This window comes from Dreissena polymorpha, chromosome 3 (assembly GCF_020536995.1).
Source record: "Dreissena polymorpha isolate Duluth1 chromosome 3, UMN_Dpol_1.0, whole genome shotgun sequence".
Classification (NCBI taxonomy): Eukaryota; Metazoa; Mollusca; class Bivalvia; order Myida; family Dreissenidae; genus Dreissena; species Dreissena polymorpha.
The window spans coordinates 138,187,775-138,207,352 of NC_068357.1; the positions used below are offsets into that span (position 1 = coordinate 138,187,775).

The following is a 19,578-nucleotide window of genomic DNA, read 5'->3' on the forward strand; positions in this document are numbered from 1 at the left end:
AAAGAGGGCCAAAATTCTTACAAAATGCTTGATACAGTTGTCTGCTCTTGTTTATAGGTTGGGGTCATGTACGTTAATAAGTATGCAACATATAATAGCAATATGTCAAGGGACATAGAAAATATTTGAGGTGGTACGCTAACTTTAACATAGATTTATCAATAATATGCATATTCTAAGTGAAAAAAGGCCCATTATTCTTACAAAATCCTTGATACGGTTGTCTGCTCTTGTTTATAGATTGGGGTCATGTTTGTTAAGAAGTATGCAAAATATAAAAGCAATATGTCAAGGGTCATAGAACATTTTTGAGGTGGTACGCAAACTTTAACATTACAACGCTCACGCTCACGCCGACGCCGGGGTGAGTAGGATAGCTCCACAGTATATATTTCATATATAATAGTCGAGCTAAAAACGTGTTTTCTGTAGGTTTAATGTTTATTTTCGTCCATTTACATGCATTTGTTGATATATCAGCTGTTTTCTGTCATATTCGTGTGTTTTGACATGGCCCTACATTCCAATGGCACGTGATTCTATACTGGAGAAAATGGTCCGCTAATGGGGAAATCCTGGCCGGTGTACAACATGCTAAAACTTTATTTTGCAAACACATTTTGTAATTCTCATTGTAAATAATATTTGTATTTGAAAATGCATTATATTGAGAATACAAATATATTGATTCCTTTAAGACATTGTGCATTGTTTTCTTCGATGTACCGAGAGTGATCAGTTACTGGCGACCAAACTGTACGGAGAGCTGCTGTACTCGTTTCCCGAAGAAATGTGTGGTACTCTAGGTTCGACAAGCTTTGGTGAAGGTGCTGATGACATCGACCAAGGCCGGGATCTGTTGAGTATTGATGACGAAGATGACGACGAAAATGCGGATGCTAACATTGAGAAATTAGAAATGCCCCCAGATGTGTCTAAGATCACATTCTTCATGTGCGACTGGTTTCTCTCACCTGGCATTAAAGCTCGCATGTCTAATGGGCGCTTTACAGAGTACACAAGTCGTATCCAGAACCATTCAAGAATCTCTGCGTTGGTGTAATCACAGCAGGTGATGGATCGCAGCAGTTTCGGGATCTGACAATACTTAATTAACACAGGGATCAGCCTTTTACGACGGGTAGCTGTAAATTATGAAAATAAAATAGAAAAACTTACATGTTTATTGAGTATGTATACTATGAAACACAAGTTCCATATACTCATTCTCAGACCCTCTTAAAGGACAACGCTGATTAAGTATAAAATACATGTCGGTATAAGCAATGCGATTAAAACTTCCTTTTTATAAATCGTTAACAAGTTTTGCAACTAATACGTCCGTTTAAAGGCCTGGTACATGGCTCTTTGAAGGATGTATTAATTTTATGTAAAAATGATGGCAAAGAAAATAATGGGTACAACAAGAAACACGGTAGTGCCATGAAACCTGAACTATAATGCTCAACATATTTATCATATTTAATTTAAATATAATTAAAATCTCAACTGAAGTATCCATGTTGTTAGCAACACATAATTTGAGCACATTTCCCTCATAAGTTACTGAGTCAAAATTGGTGTTCTATTTATAGTAACATTGACCCAAATTTCTTCTAAAGTAGTACAAGTATGCACATATGATAATTACACACATTATTTTAGCACAATACCTCCATCTAAACTGTTGTATAATTTTTATCAATCTGACCTAGATTTTACCCAACCGGGTAATTCATATTGAATCCAAAGATTGGTCTACAAGTAAGCAGCCTAGGCACACATTTTGATGTAATGTCTCTTTTCAAACTTATAATATTGCGCGAAAATGGCTTCTAGTAATAGTGATATTGACTGTCCCTAAATGCAATTAAAATCAATGACCCCACCAGCTCCAAATGAAATGACAAGCTGGGTCTCCATTGAAGTTACTAACGCACACAATGTGAATGCAATATCTTCATCCTAACTGAAATTATTGAGCGACTTTTTTCCATTATTTACAGTATTCTTGACTTGACAAGTTAGTCTCAATTTAAGCTCACTTAATCTAAAGTCCATCAAGGTTAGTTTCACCAAATTAAAAAAATATTGAAACCACATATATGAAAGCATAAAACACCAATTCGGCAAATATGCAATAATTGAAGAGCTAGAATTCGGAAGCACATTAAGCGCTCTTGTTGCTTATTGAACTTGGTTTTTAACTTACGCCCATAACGTTATAACACAGTTTTAAGCTGATGCAATTAAATTATTTGTCTGAATGACTGTTAAAGATTTATTTTTTCCAATTTGCTTATTTAAGGGATATTATTCTGAGAGTTTTATTTGATCGGGCTTGCTATCGAAATTTGACGAGATATTTTCCCCAAATTATCATCAAGTTTCATGATCATCTAATTGCTGCGTTTAATAATGCACAGACATTGTCCTCGAGGCCCCCAATTTCCTGGACGCTGCCCTCCCGTCACAAACCCATGTGTTCCCATAATCCGGTTGTTTAAACGGGCGAATAAAAAACACAGATAAAGTTAAAAGTATGACAAAATTAGATGGCGTGTTATTAATAAATATATACACAGTTGAATCAACAAAGTAGTATTGCTTTTAAATCATAAAATTTTACTGGTACTTAAGTTTGCACATAAATAGTGGTTAAACAACATTATTCCTATATGTTGTAACTTGCACTGCTAATTGAAAGAAATGTGGTGGAAATACTATAACAAAAATATATAAATAATAAACAAGACTGTGTACCGGGTGCTAAACATTGAACAAATTTTGTTTGATAATCAGATGCTGGACTTTCCAGGTACTGCGGAGACAACACTATGATCATTCTACGGCACCTGTAACAAGGATTGAATCATTATTATTAGAAATGTAATACAATCTGAAATGCATTTTGACATGCTGACTTCTGTAGACGTCGGACGTGTATTGTCGGTGTGATAAAATCAATTATACTTGCCACGATACAAATGTAATGTAGTCAATAAGGATCAAGTATCAATTAATGATATTCGCATTCTGTAATTGCATGGCATGACACTTCCACGGCTGTGATAAGTAATCATAACATTTAAAAGTACTGTTTAATAGTATAGTACTATCCGGGAATAACATTCAAGTGTACAACGATAATCTAATGTAAACAAATACTAAATATACAAAGGTTCGTACAGACTAAAGATGTATACAATGCAAATGGAAGTGGAACTGATATTTTTTTTCCAGCAAAAAAAGTTAAAAGGAATTGCAGAACTTTATGTTTTATTAGCTTTTGAAAACTAGAAGTTGAAACTTTCAGGCGTCTGATCTTGGAAGTTGTTTTACAGTATACCAGGATATTTCCGTTAACGTCATTCACATCATTTATGACAGGGTGGACCAGTATTATGATATTGTCTATTGTCTATAAATTAACTTAAAGTGATATTATGGGCATCTAACAGTTTATAGCTGTCTATCGCAACCGTTGTTTATTTTTGGTGTTTTCACTTCATATACACGTATATTTGTAAATGCAGCATCAACATACTAAGACAATATCCCGGAAAGAAAAAAATAATGTATTTTAATATCAACCGTACTTTCGTTTGACAACTGATCATGCATGTACGATGTGAACCTAAATTTAGTTTTAGTGCAGATTCGTTCATACGACACAAAGACACACTTTTGTTTACGGATCATTTCGGCTTAGAGGACTGGGTGAGTCATGTAAAATATCGTATATAAAATACATTTTTAATAAACAACTGGTAGCAAGATGAGTTGCAGATAATTGGTCAGTAACCACAATTTAACTTATTATTTTTAACTGTTAATTATTTCCAGCTCAATTCAACAGTGAAACATGCCCATAATATCACTTAGATCAAAATAATTCCTCAGCTTTACATTTTAAATATTTTTTAAACATATCTCTTTAATACGCCATTATATGCAAAAATACATTAAACTTTAAAAAGATTCTAGCACTTTTTCTTTTGAGGGGAATGAATGTTTAGGCAAAGAGGAGCAGGGTGCAGCATCTTGCTGTTTCACTCTAGATCTTTCCCGCATACTTAATGCAAAGCTATGGCAATAATGTTTAAAATCTCATTGAATGTTTTTCCAGACTATGTACGAACATGTCCAAACAAAAAGTATTGCTTTAATATTCTAATAACCGTGTCTTGAACTATTGAAAAGATGGAAACTAATCACTTCCAAGTCTTGAATATTTGTTATCTTAGCTAACATATCTAAACCTACATGTTTCTAAGACAGTAGCAATAGAATGCTTTAAACCTAATTATTTTAGCTCGATTGCATCGAAGGCTTAGTAAATTGCTCTCGAGTAAGTTTCCTGTGTAGAACCAGTACTTGGTGTCTTTTGGGGAGATTTATAGAACGCTCCTACCATCGCTATCAAACCTGCGGACACCATATCCACAACACCATGGCCAACCGATTACTTTCAGGGCATACATTAGACCACACCCACGATTGCCCGATGAGTTTCGCACAGACAGTGTTGTCTGAGCCGCCTGTGAGGTTGTCTCTCAACGGTACAAATATCTTTAGACCATGATTTCTCTCCAGCTCTGTGATGAGTTTGAGTACAAAGAACTGGTCTGTCATCCCGTCAGGGTTGTAGCAGACGAACGCGTCGTATATGAATGGTGGACGCTTGTCTACTGAAACCAGGCCAATTTATTAAGAGATCAATTATAAGTGTTAATGGGCACTAAGATATTTGCTGCAAAATATTTGTTCCGATACTCATTCTGCACAAAATAAAATCCATGTAAATAGTATTGATGATTAACTTTCTGACTTAATAGTAAATTGACACACCAGCAGTGCTTTTTCATTCAAATCTGTAAATTTCAAGTGATTGCACATAGTATGTAACATTATGTTAAGCTCCTGTTCAATCAATACATGCAAATAAATAGTTTTAGCTGTTCCAAGTTTTCACATTTTTGCGCCTTCCATTGTATTCAAGTTGTATCAAGAATGTGCTGATTGATGCATCTGCTACTAATCAGCCTAAATTAAATACACGATATTGCGCAGTTTTGAGAGCTTCTCCGTAAATTTTTAAGTAACTTTATAACTTTTTTCCGTTTATTTCCAAATATCCTTGTTGAACATGTACATACAATCCTAAATTATTGCAACTTTTATTGATTGATCCTTATACTTAAATAATATTTGAATATTTGGATTTGCCTTGATACACAATCTCATCTGTATCTAGATATTATTAAAACATGCATATTTGTTAAAATCAATGTATACGTACATCAGAGAACATTGCTATAATGAACATTTGAACTTTCAATATTTTGACCGTCTCAGCGGTTGCATATTCAAGATGTAGTTAATACTGTTCAGGTAGGGGTTTGGGTAATAATATGTGGTAGGCAATTTATTGAAACTATGATGGAGAGTAAGTTGGTTACTTTTTCCTAGTTCCTTATTCCTTATTCGAATAAGGAATACGGAACTGTTCCTTATTCCTTATTCAAGCTTTACATATTTATGCCCCCCCCCCTTCGAAGAAGAGGGGGTATATTGCTTTGCTCATGTCGGTCTGTCGGTACGTCCATCAGGTGGTTTCCGGATGATAACTCAAGAACGCTTGGGCCTAGGATCATGAAACTTATAGGTACATTGATCATGACTCGCAAATGACCCCTATTGATTTTGAGGTCACTAGGTCAAAGGTCAAGGTGACCCGAAATAGTAAAATGGTTTTTGGATGATAACTCAAGAACGCATACGCGGCCAACAGGGCAAACTCTGAACAATATAACTGAAGCAACTGGTCTGCAATCCTAAATCTATAATTATCAGTCCAATGAAACATCATCCTTTGAGTAAAATAAAGTGGATCAGTAATAATATAATCAGAATATGAGATTTTTTGTATATTTTGTATATTAAATATTGAGTTAATGTTTAATTTTGTTGATTAATATAAATATAGGCAGGACAGGAGAGGTAATACACTATTATATATTTCTTATATACAGGGTAAACAAATGCAATAAGTTTAAATTTCATGTTTAATAAATAGAGGATATTTGTTCATGTCAGTGTGAGATCATTTGTTATTTTTTATGATCACATTTTATTATTACTTTGACAAAACAACACTTACCTGAATACCACAATGGATTCCACCCAAACAATACCCCACGCCCCTACCAGAATCCCTTCCCCCCCCAACCTCACACCCCAATTTTTTTTTAAACATCATCTAATAAATTCCCACACCCACAGTATACCCCCCTCTCAACCCCCCACCCCTACCCCCCAACCCCTTACCCCACACCCCCCAATTTTTTTTAAACATCTAATAAATTACCACACCCCACATTATACCCCCCTCTCACTCCCCCTACACCCCTACCCCCAACCCCCCCCCATTTTTTTAAACATCTAATAAATTACCACACCCCACATTATACCCCCCTCTCACTCCCCCCTACCCTCCTACCCCCCCCCACCCCCACCCCCCCACCCCCCACCCCCACCCCCCCACCCCCACCCCCCACCCCCCACCCCCCAATTTTTTTTAAACATCTAATAAATTACCATACTCCACATTATACCCCCCACTCACCCCCACCCCCCTACCCCCCACCCCCCTTAACATTTTTTTTTAACATCTAATAAATTACCACACCCCACATTATATCCCCCTCTCATCCCCCAACCCACCTACCCCCCACCCCCCACCCCCCCAAAAAAATCATAAATTTTTAAACATCTAATCAATTACCGCATACCACATTATACCCCCCCTCTCACTCCCCCCTACCCCCCCCTACCACCCACCCCCCCCCAATTTGTTTTTAAACATCTAATAAATTACCCCACCCCACTTTAAACCCCCCTCTCACCCCATCCCCCCTACCCCCCTCCACCCCACCCCCAATTTTTTTAAACATCTAATAAATTACCACACTCCACATTACACCCCCTCTCAACCCCCAACCCCCTACCTTGAACCCCCCCCCCCAAATTTTTTTAACATCTAATAAATACCACACCCTACATTTTTCCACCCTCTTACCCTCCCACCCACCTACCCCCCTTCCGCCCCCCCCCAATTTTTTTTTAAACATCTAATAAATTACCACACCCCACATTATACCCCCCTCTAACTCCCCCCTACCCCCCCCTACCCACCCCGGCCCCCCCAATTTTTTTTAAAACATTTAATAAATTACCACACCCCACATTATACACCCCTCTCACTCCCCCCTTGATCATGACTGGCAGTTGACCCCTATTGATTTTCAGGTCACTAGGTCAAAGGTCAAGGTCACAGTGACTCGAAATAGTACAATGATTTCCGGATGATAACTTACATTAGGTCAAAGGTCAAGGTCACAGTGACAAAAAACGTATTCACACAATGGCTGCCACTACAACTGACAGCCCATATGGGAGGCATGCATGTTTTACAAACAGTCCTTGTTGATATAGGGTTTTAAAGAAAAATTATGCAAACAATTCTTAAGTAAATCAAAACAAAATAACTCGAACACATGTACTTTATGTATTACGTTACATGTTCATGTTTTTTCCCTCGCGCTTGCATAGGATGTCTTGTTTAAACCGAACCGATATTTTCTAATTCGAAAACTAACTTCACATCCACAAAACCTTAAGCATATAACATTTTTTTATGTATGTGATATGAAAGTGCAATCTTGTACATTTCACCATGTCTGTTTGAAATCGAATAAGGAACTGACATGTTCTTTCTATAAATTATCAATCAAAATGAACCAACGAGACGAATAAATCAACGAAAATCATTGTAAATGTAGGAAGGGTATTAAAATATTTGTTTCAGTGCATTTCTACTTTGTTGTATTTAATTATAACATACATGTAGTTCCTTATTCAATTTGCATAAGGAACTGGCATTTTCTTACTTAACAAATAAATTAATATGAATAAAGAGACGAATAAATCAAGGAAAATCACTGGAAATGTAGGTTGGGAATAAAAATATGTATTTATTACAGTACATTTCTTTTTAGTATAATTTTTTAATTATAACATAGTGCCGTTTTGCGGCTGAATAAGGAAAGCGCAACCAGATGCAATATCTAAAAATATCATTTATAACAACCGAGAAGAGTGCAATTTTGTCGGTTCACACGACTATTGATTGTGCGCCAATGTTGAAGGTCGCCGGATGTAACGTAGGCATCCTAGAGCGAGAAAACGCGCGTTCAGAGATAAAAAATCTACTGAAATAAAACCACCCAATTACAGCTACGAAAGTTTTGGTTTTAATTGAAAAAAAAGAACAGAAGCAACAACGAAAGAGGCATTTCGCATTGCAATGAAACTTTCCAGTCTGATAGAGGCACCTTGGCCGCTGCTTCCGGTTCAGTCTCATTTTAATGTGACATCAGTGACGTCGCACTGATGACAATGCTGTCCGGAACATTTGCATTCGTCATGTGCCGAGGTTGAAAGTCACCGAATGTACCGTTTGTCTGCATGAACGAAAAAACGCATATCTGCACTAAAAATATATAAGACGAAAACATACATTCACAGCTAGGATGCGCGCTTTTTCGTTTCAATTATAAAATCAAATCTTGAGGCATTTCGACAAAAATTTTCAGTCTTCTAGAGGCACTTGGACCGCTGCTTCCGGTGTAGTCTTTCTTTTATGCAGACGTGTTGAAATCATTTTGTATTATTCATCAAATCTCTTCGTAACAGTTTTTGTATGAAAACGGAACAAGATATCTAAAACAGGTTTAGCTTTCAGCTATCATATAGTCTTGAGAAAAGTTCAGGGTCAGATAAGACTTACAAAAACAGTACCAGAGATATAAATAACAATACTTACACTAAACATCTCCAATAATAACGAATATAAAGCTGTGCTATTCTAGAATGATCCGAATTTTAGTATCCGAAATTATGGCCTCCGAATAAGGAATTGGGCGTTAAGTTAGTAACTTATTCGGAAGCTTGTATTTCGGACAATCACTTTCGGATATGTTATATTTTAGATTTCATATTGCTCACATTTTAGCTGCGTAATGCCAGCGGAGTGCTTAGTTTAGTTGATCTAAGAGAACATGAACATAAATACGCCGCACTCTGAGAAAACATTGTTTTATGTATGTGCGTTAAGTGTCGTCCTAGATAAACCAGTTCAGTCCGCACAGGCTTAGCAAGGACGACACTTTCCGCCTAACTTGAATTTCGCTAAGAAAAGAAAACATTAAAAAAATACAATAAACGCGGAAAGTGTGGACTGAACAGGCTAATCTGGGACGACACTAAACGCACATGCATTTGTACCCGTTTTTACATAGCAAGGCTCACCTTTAAGGCTTGTAACGTATGCAAACTGTAAGCATTACTCTTGTTAGCACCAACAAGCTCTTATGGCCTTCGCCATTTAAAGGGTCAACCATTTCAAAGTCCGTTACGTTCTTTTTTATGAATTCCTTCTATAAAATTGTCGTTTTATAAATTGTACTATTAAACGAATCTTTCAATACAATCAGAGCGCAATGACATCATCGTTAAAAAGGGTTGGATAACGCAATTAGTGTCGGTACACATCATTATTCTTGAACATCAAGTATTTTAAGTCTAATGAAAAATAATGCCGATGAAGCGAGAACATGACAAGTTGGACGGAAACAGCCACTACAACCTCGTCATTACTATGGAGGGAGAACCTGTAAGATATTTTAAGATATCTCAATATCTGTTTAAGATATTTCAAAGGGTCGAACATGAATTACTTGAATTCAATAGCTTTCGTTATTTTTGTGTCCCTTCTTGCATTGAAATTCTTGATCAAAGTGTTTATAGTATTATACTTTGTTATAAAACACAACTGGATACTTTCTATTATTTCGGATTTATCAGAGCATGAAGATAATTTTACAAATTATTTATTTAGTTGAGAATATTTGCAATGGACATCGTCTGAGCTGTATATTATGGAATTAACATTAACAGTTTATTCCAAGGCAACATAATGCTTTTTCAATCTTGAGTGTATTTAATTAAGCTCTTTAGAAGCAGTATGTTACAAATGGTCTCTGGTCAATCGCCGACATCAAGTATATACTGACGACCTGGTGACCCAAACTATAACAAATATTGGCCACACTTGTCTTAGTTCGTCGCAGTTTATATGTCGATAAATTCACCCAAATAATATCAATTAAGAATGTTACGTGATTGGTTACCGCCCTGCATGTTTATTTTTATTGTTTAAATCAACGTATAATACTCGCTTTAACCATAAATACGTCGATCGTTGATAATTGTATTGCTGCTTATGTTACACGTAATACATAAATCAGATGTAATACAGAATTTAGCGATGTAGATGTAAATCTCGCCTACACACTGTTTTACATTTCACAAAAGTAACAATAAAAATGTATCGGTTTAGCGACGCCTGTTCAGTTAGAATCCAGTTGTTATAATAAAAAAAGCAATGATCGGATAATGACGACCATGACGACGATGGTCGTCAACAATGATAATGATGATTGTGATGGTCGTCAACAATGAAAATGATGATTGATAATGGCAAAAATAATTGATGTTATTACGTGATGTCTTATATAAATGATAATTGATTATTTTTTGCTATTTCCTAGTCGAAAAAGAAATTTGCAATGTTTTAAACTGTTACCGGTGAATATCGAACTGTTGACCGGTCAACAGTTTGAACTGTGTCCCGCTGGAATAATGACGTCATTTCGTCGAAAAAATGACGTCATTTTACAGTTAAACAGTCAAAATTATTTATTTTATCGATTACTGCTGTGTGTAAATAAAAATTTAGTTTGCTGTTATTTCTATGTTGGAAATTTGATCAGGTAATAAAACACTGATTTCATGGATGCTTGGTGAACAGTCAAAAATGTTGTCCCTCGGTATCAGGGCTGATATATGGAACTGTTGCCCTCGGCTTATCGGCCTCGGGCAACAGTACCAAAGTTATCCCTGATACCTTGGGAAACAGTTTTGACTGTTCACCGCGCATCCATGAAATAAGTGTATATTGCTGACCGTAGTGGTAATTGGTGATAGTAGTGATTTTGCTTTTGCTACGTTTGATTCTGTGTTTTTTTGTTGCTGCTGCTGCCGCTTTGACTGTTTCTGCCGCCGCTGGTGGTGATGATGACGGCGATGACGATTTGTCACGATAAATAATACGCATGTACTTATTCTTGGTGACAAATTAAACACACATCATGACTAGGTATCATTATTGTCAGAGGTAATGCCGACTCAGTAAAATGCGTGTGTGTGTGTGGAAAATCTGAAGGGTCAATTAACTAAATAAACAAGTTTTAAGACATGCAAGACACCGTATGGGACAGTGGTCGTAAAAGTAGTAAAACTAATAGATAACGCTAGCTGTAGAAAATACGAAGTAAGCTATTTTTACTTGCTGTGAATAACTTGTGATAACAGTGACGTTAAGTACGAAAGTAAAATCAGATTGTACTGTTTGTGTATTTTCGAAGTAAAAAAGGTCCTTTTGCGCCTAGGAATCATTATGTTAGGTATCGGAGTTTGTCGCAGCATTCCTAACTTCTTAGACGTTCGAAAGTTTGGACTTATGATGATTTTAATTATTTAAAACATTTTACGAAGATATTCAATTGAGGAGTAGTTAGGGGTGTGGTGGGGATCGGATATCCCGGATTATAAGAGTACTTATATGTTGTTTTATTTTTAACATAACCGGAGTTATTGCCCTTTCTTAGCTTAACAAGATATACCTTAAATCCCGTGTAACGATTTACTCGAAAATTAATGCAGCTTCGGAAATGTAAATTTACAAACATAAAAACATGGTTAATTAAACCATGAGTAATTTACTTCAGTTTTTAATGGCGTTATCACTATAAACATATTAAAGAAACAATCAAGCCTCTAGGCTTGCCGATTTGAACATAATTTTGGAATAATTTGAACACTCTTATTAGAGACCAACATATGATGTTACATGCACAGTATTACAGATCTGGGCCTTGTCGTTTTAATGATGTAAATTTTGAGACATATTAAATATGAGTCTTTATAAATAATGTGACCCTACGATTTGCTATGTTTACACCAGGGTATGCTATGAATAATTTTAGTATAAGATCACTAGACGAAGTTACGCACAAAATATTAAACCTCTTATCCTTGTAATTTCAGAGTAAACCGATTTATGAAGTTTTCATTCATACACTCTTAATTTAGCTCAGATGACAAACATAATTTTGCAACGGACTAGCACTATAAGGACAACTGCAAAAGAGTGTAATCAAACGATCATGTGTGTGTACTCTGCACTGCGGTTCAGACGATGCCATTTAATATTGTTTCATTAATAAAAAATAATAATACAACATACACTGCGTAGTGTTCATTTCTGAAACAAAACAAATGAAAATAAAACAAATAGGTTCAAAATGTATGCAAAATCCGTGTAATTGGTTCTCACAAAGAGGGAGCAAATCTTCGTTGTTCGTTAGCTGCATGAAGCAAATCACACGAAAACATTAAAGAAAAATGAGCATTTGTGTTATATTAAACATTACTTTTATCCCAATTTCTCAATTATCTCTGTTAAACGATATATAACATGAAGTAATATCTTTTGTCATTGGCAGTTGAAATATTGATAGTTTTGGAACATTTTAAGAGTTATACAAACAACGTTTGACTCAATGATGGCCGAAGCTTTAATTAATTATTTGCAGTCAATTGTGATCGGATTTACAAAAGCGACAAGAAACACATAACATTAACATTTATTTGACTGAAGTTAATATTCAGCACTTCCATTACATTAAATACTGGACAAATTAAAACACACATTATGCACATGAATAAATATATATTTAAATTTGTGTTTTATAACAAGTGAAGCTTCTTGATTGTAATCCCTTTAAAACAAGGAATTCTACAGAAAGGGAGTATCTGATTAAATTTCTTTGATGTCGAGTCAAAGTCTACAAGAAGGTAACAACTTGCTCTCGCTTCTTCTCGCACTTTCCAATCGTACTCCTTATGTTCAACTAGCAACAGCATTTCGACTGGGACTGTGTGATGAGTAAACATTATGTGTGTTTTTGTATTCATATTTCACTTCATTGAATATTTAATCTTTGGTTTTGATCCAATATTACATCCACATTGGACATTCGTGTTGCTGACGTCTCGTCTGGGTACGCTTGTTCTTATTATACGTGTAGTTGAAATATGAATATGTTAACAATATTCACTTTTCTTTTGTTTATTTAATGTTTTATCTTTTACATTTACATCACAAAAAGATAGGTTGGTCGGCATATTTTATTTTGGCACTTTTGCGATTGTTCCAAACATATAGTCCACATGTTTTCTGTATATTAAAACAACTTGGCAAAAGGCAGTGTAGTATATCGTTATAAAATGACTATAAACTATAAAACTATAAAAGGCATTATTTTGACCGCACAAATATGCTCCATATGAATTCACACGTGTTTCTACGTTTTAACAAAAACTGTTCTCGGTAATATAAATATTAATTATAAAATTCATGACCCTTCACCTCTCATTGGCGAAGAGTCTTAGTAATGGTAACATAATGTCAGAATTTCGATTCAGTAGTCATTTATAAGTGCAGATTGTGTTCATTTGTTCTGTTTAAAAATCTTAAACACGTTACTTTATATACATTATACGAGGCTGAACGCACACAGGACAGGGCACAGATTCTCAAAAGACAGTAAATAGACACGAACTATTTAAGGGACACACACATTTAAATTAATTGAGATATATTATTTGACAACATAGAAGTTACCAATTCTACACTTATAAATAATAGCCGTTCTAGCCAAATATCGACCTGTCGTGCTTGCCTTGAATTTCGTTGCTTGTCGTGTTAGCCAAATTGTTGGTGTATATTCGAAATGTCATTCGATGTTGTTTTAAGAGATTTTTTTTCGGTCAAAACACATTTTATATGGAATTATCCACTTCCGAATATATTAGTACATTGCAAAAATGAATATAAAACGGATATTTTTGAAGATTTAAAATGTGCTTGTCGTGCTTGCGTGAATTGTGACGTAAAAACTAGGAATTTGCCTCGTATGATAGACCAAACTACTCATCTGGTGTCAAATATTTATATAACCGGGAATAGTGCTCAACTTTACCCATAGCCTACGCTTTATTTCGTCAAAATAGAGTAGATAATAAGATACTTGCGTGGAATTGAAGTTTCTCAGCGGAGGCAATGTTTGCAATTTTCTACTTGGCGTGCTAGCCAAAATGACGTCACGGACCACGTGGTATGGCCACAATGATGACAGTGCTCCAGCTATGCTTAAATTGAAGGGCGCCCCGCCCTGCCCTCCCGAACCTTCGCCCTGCCCTCCCGAACCTCCGCCCTGCCCTTCCTAGCCCTCCCCTCTGTCCTTTAATTGTTTTTTTTTACATTATAATAATTAATAAATCTCTTATTACATTGTAATTAATCTATTCCTCATTGTAGACATTATATTAGAATGGTTTAAGAATAATGTGACAAACATATTTTAACAATTAATAGCATATAAATTAACATACAACAGGAAGCATTCCAGAATCGCCCGCGTGCTCGAAAGTGCTCTTTTGACAAAATACTGCGTGTTAAAAGTGCCCTTTTTGACAAAAAAGCCCCCTGTCCCTTTTAAATCCTAGCTGGAGCACTTCTATAATCGCCATAATAATATTTTGATATTGTCTGTTGTTAGCCTATGTTGTTGTTGTTGTTGTGAGATTCCCCCCTTGACTTGTCGGAGTACCCAAGGTGTAGATTTAGTAGTTCTGCCCTTGGTAGTTTGAGGTTGGCGGCCACTGGTAGTGTCTGATGCTGTCGCACAGAATGAATGAATCCTCGCAATCACAAAATTATATACGTAGGCGATAAAAACATGCCTTTGTTCATTATATCAGGTAGCCGGATGTTAAAAAGTGTCCATCACGATAAAATGTAAAATAAATCCGGTACACCGACTTTATTAATAATACGAAACGACGGTTTCACACAATAAAATAGATTTATACTGAGTTTATCGTTTAGTGTGCCTCCGTAAAGTACGGTCTATAGTATAAGACAATTTTTGCTTAAAAGCATAGTAGTAGCCACTCTCTTACACTGCGGTTCATTACATTCACACGTATGTTGAGGCACTAACGACAACTCTGCTAGGAGAATAAGATGTAGTTAACGCATATAGGGTAAAAGTTAAGAGTTAACATAGTGGATTGTAACCTTACATCCATCTACTTCCGCCCTTCTCAGCTTCTGGAACATTTTCCTAAAGATTATATTTGTTTGAGATTATTCGAATTGCGGCCTATAAGTGTAAGCATTCTTGGTTTTTCTGATATTTTAGTACCTTTTAATCAGTTTCTTATCATTTTGAACACACAATTGTTCATTTATTACATATTATCTGAATTTCACATTTTTACCATAGGAAAGGTGTTGTGATTTCCAGTCCTTTCACCCCCTGGACGTTACACCACTAGTCTTTGCACCCTCTAAGTAGCAATAACCACTGATTTTGAAAATTGACATAAACCCAGTAAAATTATACATTTTCTGATAGATATTAGTAAACCATTTCCAAATATGTATGGTTTGTCTATCTAACATTGTCTAAAGTAATGTTAGTGAATGCGGAAACATTGAAAAATCCCATGTGTAAAAATTGTCATTTTTCATTTTTTCAAAATAGTCAACCTGGGTGTATAATTTGTTTAAAATAATGATTTAAGAACACATTTTTATCCAAACTTTTAATAATTCATTACAGATACATTTCAGCTATGTTAGATGTCCTTGCAACTGGATGGTCCGGCAGGATTCTGGTCTGAAACACGTTACCCCCCACCAACCCAGGACCCAAAAATTCCTGAAATAGACAATAAAAAGTTGATTTTTCTAAATTGCAAATGTGCATGTGATTCAATATCACAGTTGAAATAATGTTCAACAAAACAAGAATAAATGTTGAAAAAACAAACACTTATTTGGTTAGTATTTAAAAAAAAAACATTATCCAAAACATGTACAACTGCCCCACCCACCCAATACAAATGTGATACAACCTGGTATTTAAGAACATTTTCTAAGTAATATTATTTCTCTTAAACAAAATTTTATTTATGAACTAGCAGTTAAATTGAACAGGAAAAACACTTACGGTTGAATATGCAGCCAGTAATCTGAATTCTTATCCAAAATTCTGATATGTCGGTTGATTAGGAATGGCAGCACCAGGAATTCTGAAAGATCGACAATGCATTGCTAAATTAAATCTTATATACTTTTGTAAGATGAAACAGAAACACTATTTGTTAGAATAGTTTAACACACACCTATTCAAAAAAAGATAAACATATAATAAAATAATTAAAAAAATATTATAATAATTACTGTAAGAAGTTTCGAACTCATAATAGGCGAATGTATGTAACAGCTCAATATCTTTAAACAACTTCTTGGATTGAGTAAATCATTGTCGATACATTAATTAAGAGCTTGTTTTCTTCATGAAAGGAACTCCAAAGATGCTGAAATATAATAGTGCACTGCATGCAAATATTAATTAAGTGATACTGACAAACTGAAAGAACAGAACATTTAACCGCAAATGTTTTCTACAAGCTTTTACTGATTCAATGTTTCTTTTTTCAAAGTTTGCTAAAAAATCATGCTGAGATCAAAATTAGCCAAGTGTAAGGGCATTTAATATTTCATCCATTTAAGTCATCTTTTTAATGTAGCGCCATATGATGAAATAACTGGAATTCCTTTGCCAACTGAAGTAATTTCCAATTTAATTTTAATAGTAATATTAAAATTAATAATAAGATGCAGTCACACATACTGTTTGTCAAAAAGGCTGTTAAACAACTGATCTTTCACTGGAATATTCCTGTCAACCAAAAGGTGAAGGTGGTTGTGTCTCGTCAGAGTCCGATATCTATGCAAATGAACAGACACATACATATTTTTGTCATCATACTTAAAAAGTACATTTCCAACAATAATATTATTTCTTACAGTAGGGGCATGTGTATATTCTGTATTATTAAATAATTAAGTTTAAATTCAGGATATAATTGTTAACCATCAAATTCAATGTCTTCAACATGCAACTGCTTAAAATGTTACTTACCACAATGTAACTGTGCTCATGTATTTGTGAAATCCCATCATAATCACTGTCCAATAGATCTTTGTCAGTCATGTTCTCTATAAAATAAAAAGTAAATAAAATAGAATTTCAATACCGGTATGCACAAAACCTGCGACACATAATAACTGAGTCTTAGCATTGCATCCTCAATTTTGCAAAGGTTAATTCTAGAACCTAACCTTTATATATAATAATATCCATTTATTTTTTGTATATTAATCATGTAAATGAAATAAGAACTGAAATTAATTATAGCAGTTTTAACACGTTAACAAAACTAATAATGAGATGGTGTGTGAATTATAATGCTCCCTAAATGTATAATCAACTTAAAACTAATAACGTAACTTAGCTTTTAAGTTTATGATTATGATCAATCACAGAAGTTACATTTTACATTTGTTACAAATGAAGACAAGTCCGGTACGACATGGCGCGGGTACGATCTGGTACAGATTTTCTTTGACATAATTAACACAATAATTTAGGTGATTTAAGTGAATTCATACCTGCATCGATACCAAATGAGACGATTTCTCTTCCTGCCAAACAAATACTGTGTTTATCGTACGGATATCCGTAAAACTGCTCAAAAGATCGCTCCCGAATTCACCGTAACATCAATGTAATAATTCCGCGTAAAGGGGAGTAACTCTACTGCACAGGAATAGTGGTGTTGGAAATAAATAAATATATATTATTTCACGCGCATATACCTGATTCAAATGGTTAGAATTTATTAAAAAACACAATAATTGATTTATTAAAAGCTAAATTTCAAGTGAATCTGCCTTCTTTCTGCAAAATATTGGCCTTCGAATTTTTTACTTTCACTTTTGAGCAATGATTTTTTATTTTCCGGTCATGGCAAGGTCAGATACTGCTTATTTGGACATATCTCCTCCCACATATGCATATTTTTCATTTGGATTACTTCTTTCATGCTCGTAGTGAAGCGTTAAAAACACCCCACATTTTTCGGTCAACTTTTTGCCTGAACATCGATTGCGCAATAATTTGCATAGCAGGTGCGTGGTTATTGCTACTCTAAGCCTGGACATTACACCTCCCAAGATGTAAACATAATTGATTAGGTTACTTAGGTGTGATCACACCTATCATGAGGCACACTTCACTTGATTAATGATGTTCCTGCTTTAATGCGTGTCCAATGGGGGTCTGTCCAAGTTTTTTTTATTGTTTGTTTGTCTGTCTGTCTTATTGATGTGCAGTTTCAGGGCCCTCACACTACTTTGGGGGAAGGGGTCCACAGCTCTTAGGAGGGGGAATTTTCGTGGCGTTTCCCTTTTTGGGGGATTTTTTTACTTACTCTCTCATTATTTCATTTGTACATGTTTGCACTATATTCATTGCATTTTTTATAATTTAGTATGTTTGAAAAGATTAAATTGAAATAGAATTGAGATATAATAATCATGAGACACATCTTTCTATTAAAAAATAAAATAAAATAATTGTTAGGGGGAATTTTTTCCCCCAAAAGGGGGAAAAAGTATACTTTTCAGGTGGGGGACTTCGGCGGCAGATTTGATAGATTGAGGGCCCTGAGTTTTAATTAGGAAATAACAATTTTTTGGTGTGAAAATCATTGTTTGATCTTTTCAAATAATTTGTTAATTATCAAAGTGTAAAAATAACACCTAAAATTAAAGGACTTTGTTTACACCATTATTATTAAATTTCATTAGTCAATTGGATTTTTCTGGTAAAAATGTGTTGTTGAACTGTCACACCTTACCTGTCATGTATTCTTGCCTAGATTTGTTAAATTCTTTTTAAACAAAATAGTGAAAAAAATATTTTATTTTCAATTGATATAAAAATAAAAAACATAATAAGAAAAAAATATTAAAACAAAAAAAATAATTAAAAAGAAGATTATAGAGGAGACCCACAATTGGAAAACATTATTTGTTGGTAAAATCAAGAACTTTGATTGCTTATTCATTTAAAGACCAATTGAACTTTTAAATATGAAAGGAAAAAACCCTCTTAATACTCTGAAAGGAGACAAGTTAGAAGTAACTATTAAATTAATAGCAAGTTACCTCCTTTTGTTTTAGTGATATGAAATAGCCTAAGGGCAGATTTGCTTCATAATCAATATCAGAGACATAACACTGCATGCATTTTATGCACTGCTAATCAAATAGATATATCAATAGATAAGTGAAATACTATGGTTACTACAATAGTAATAAAACTTAAGTAACAGATGTGATACACTGAGATAAAGATATTGCTGAAAAAAAGTATTAATGATTTAGATGCATATTATTACATTATGGTGAAA

General features: G+C 34.7%; 1 protein-coding gene and 1 long non-coding RNA gene across 3 annotated transcripts in view; one reads left to right on the forward strand and one right to left on the reverse strand.

Annotated features, from left to right (window-relative positions):
• The window catches only part of LOC127872631 (uncharacterized), a 95,581-nt gene that overhangs the window by 54,701 nt on the left and 21,302 nt on the right, over nt 1-19,578 (forward strand). The gene's annotated exons all lie outside the window — the stretch shown is intronic.
• On the reverse strand, nt 15,886-18,161 carry LOC127871638 (uncharacterized). 2 transcript variants are annotated; one of them, XR_008045484.1, is made up of 5 exons: nt 17,774-18,161; nt 17,244-17,320; nt 16,953-17,048; nt 16,266-16,347; nt 15,886-15,974 (listed from the first exon to the last, which is right to left on the reverse strand). It is a non-coding gene; the product is annotated as an uncharacterized LOC127871638 (long non-coding RNA). The 2 variants fall into 2 exon arrangements; XR_008045485.1 differs by lacking the exon at nt 17,774-18,161 and adding an exon at nt 17,662-17,716.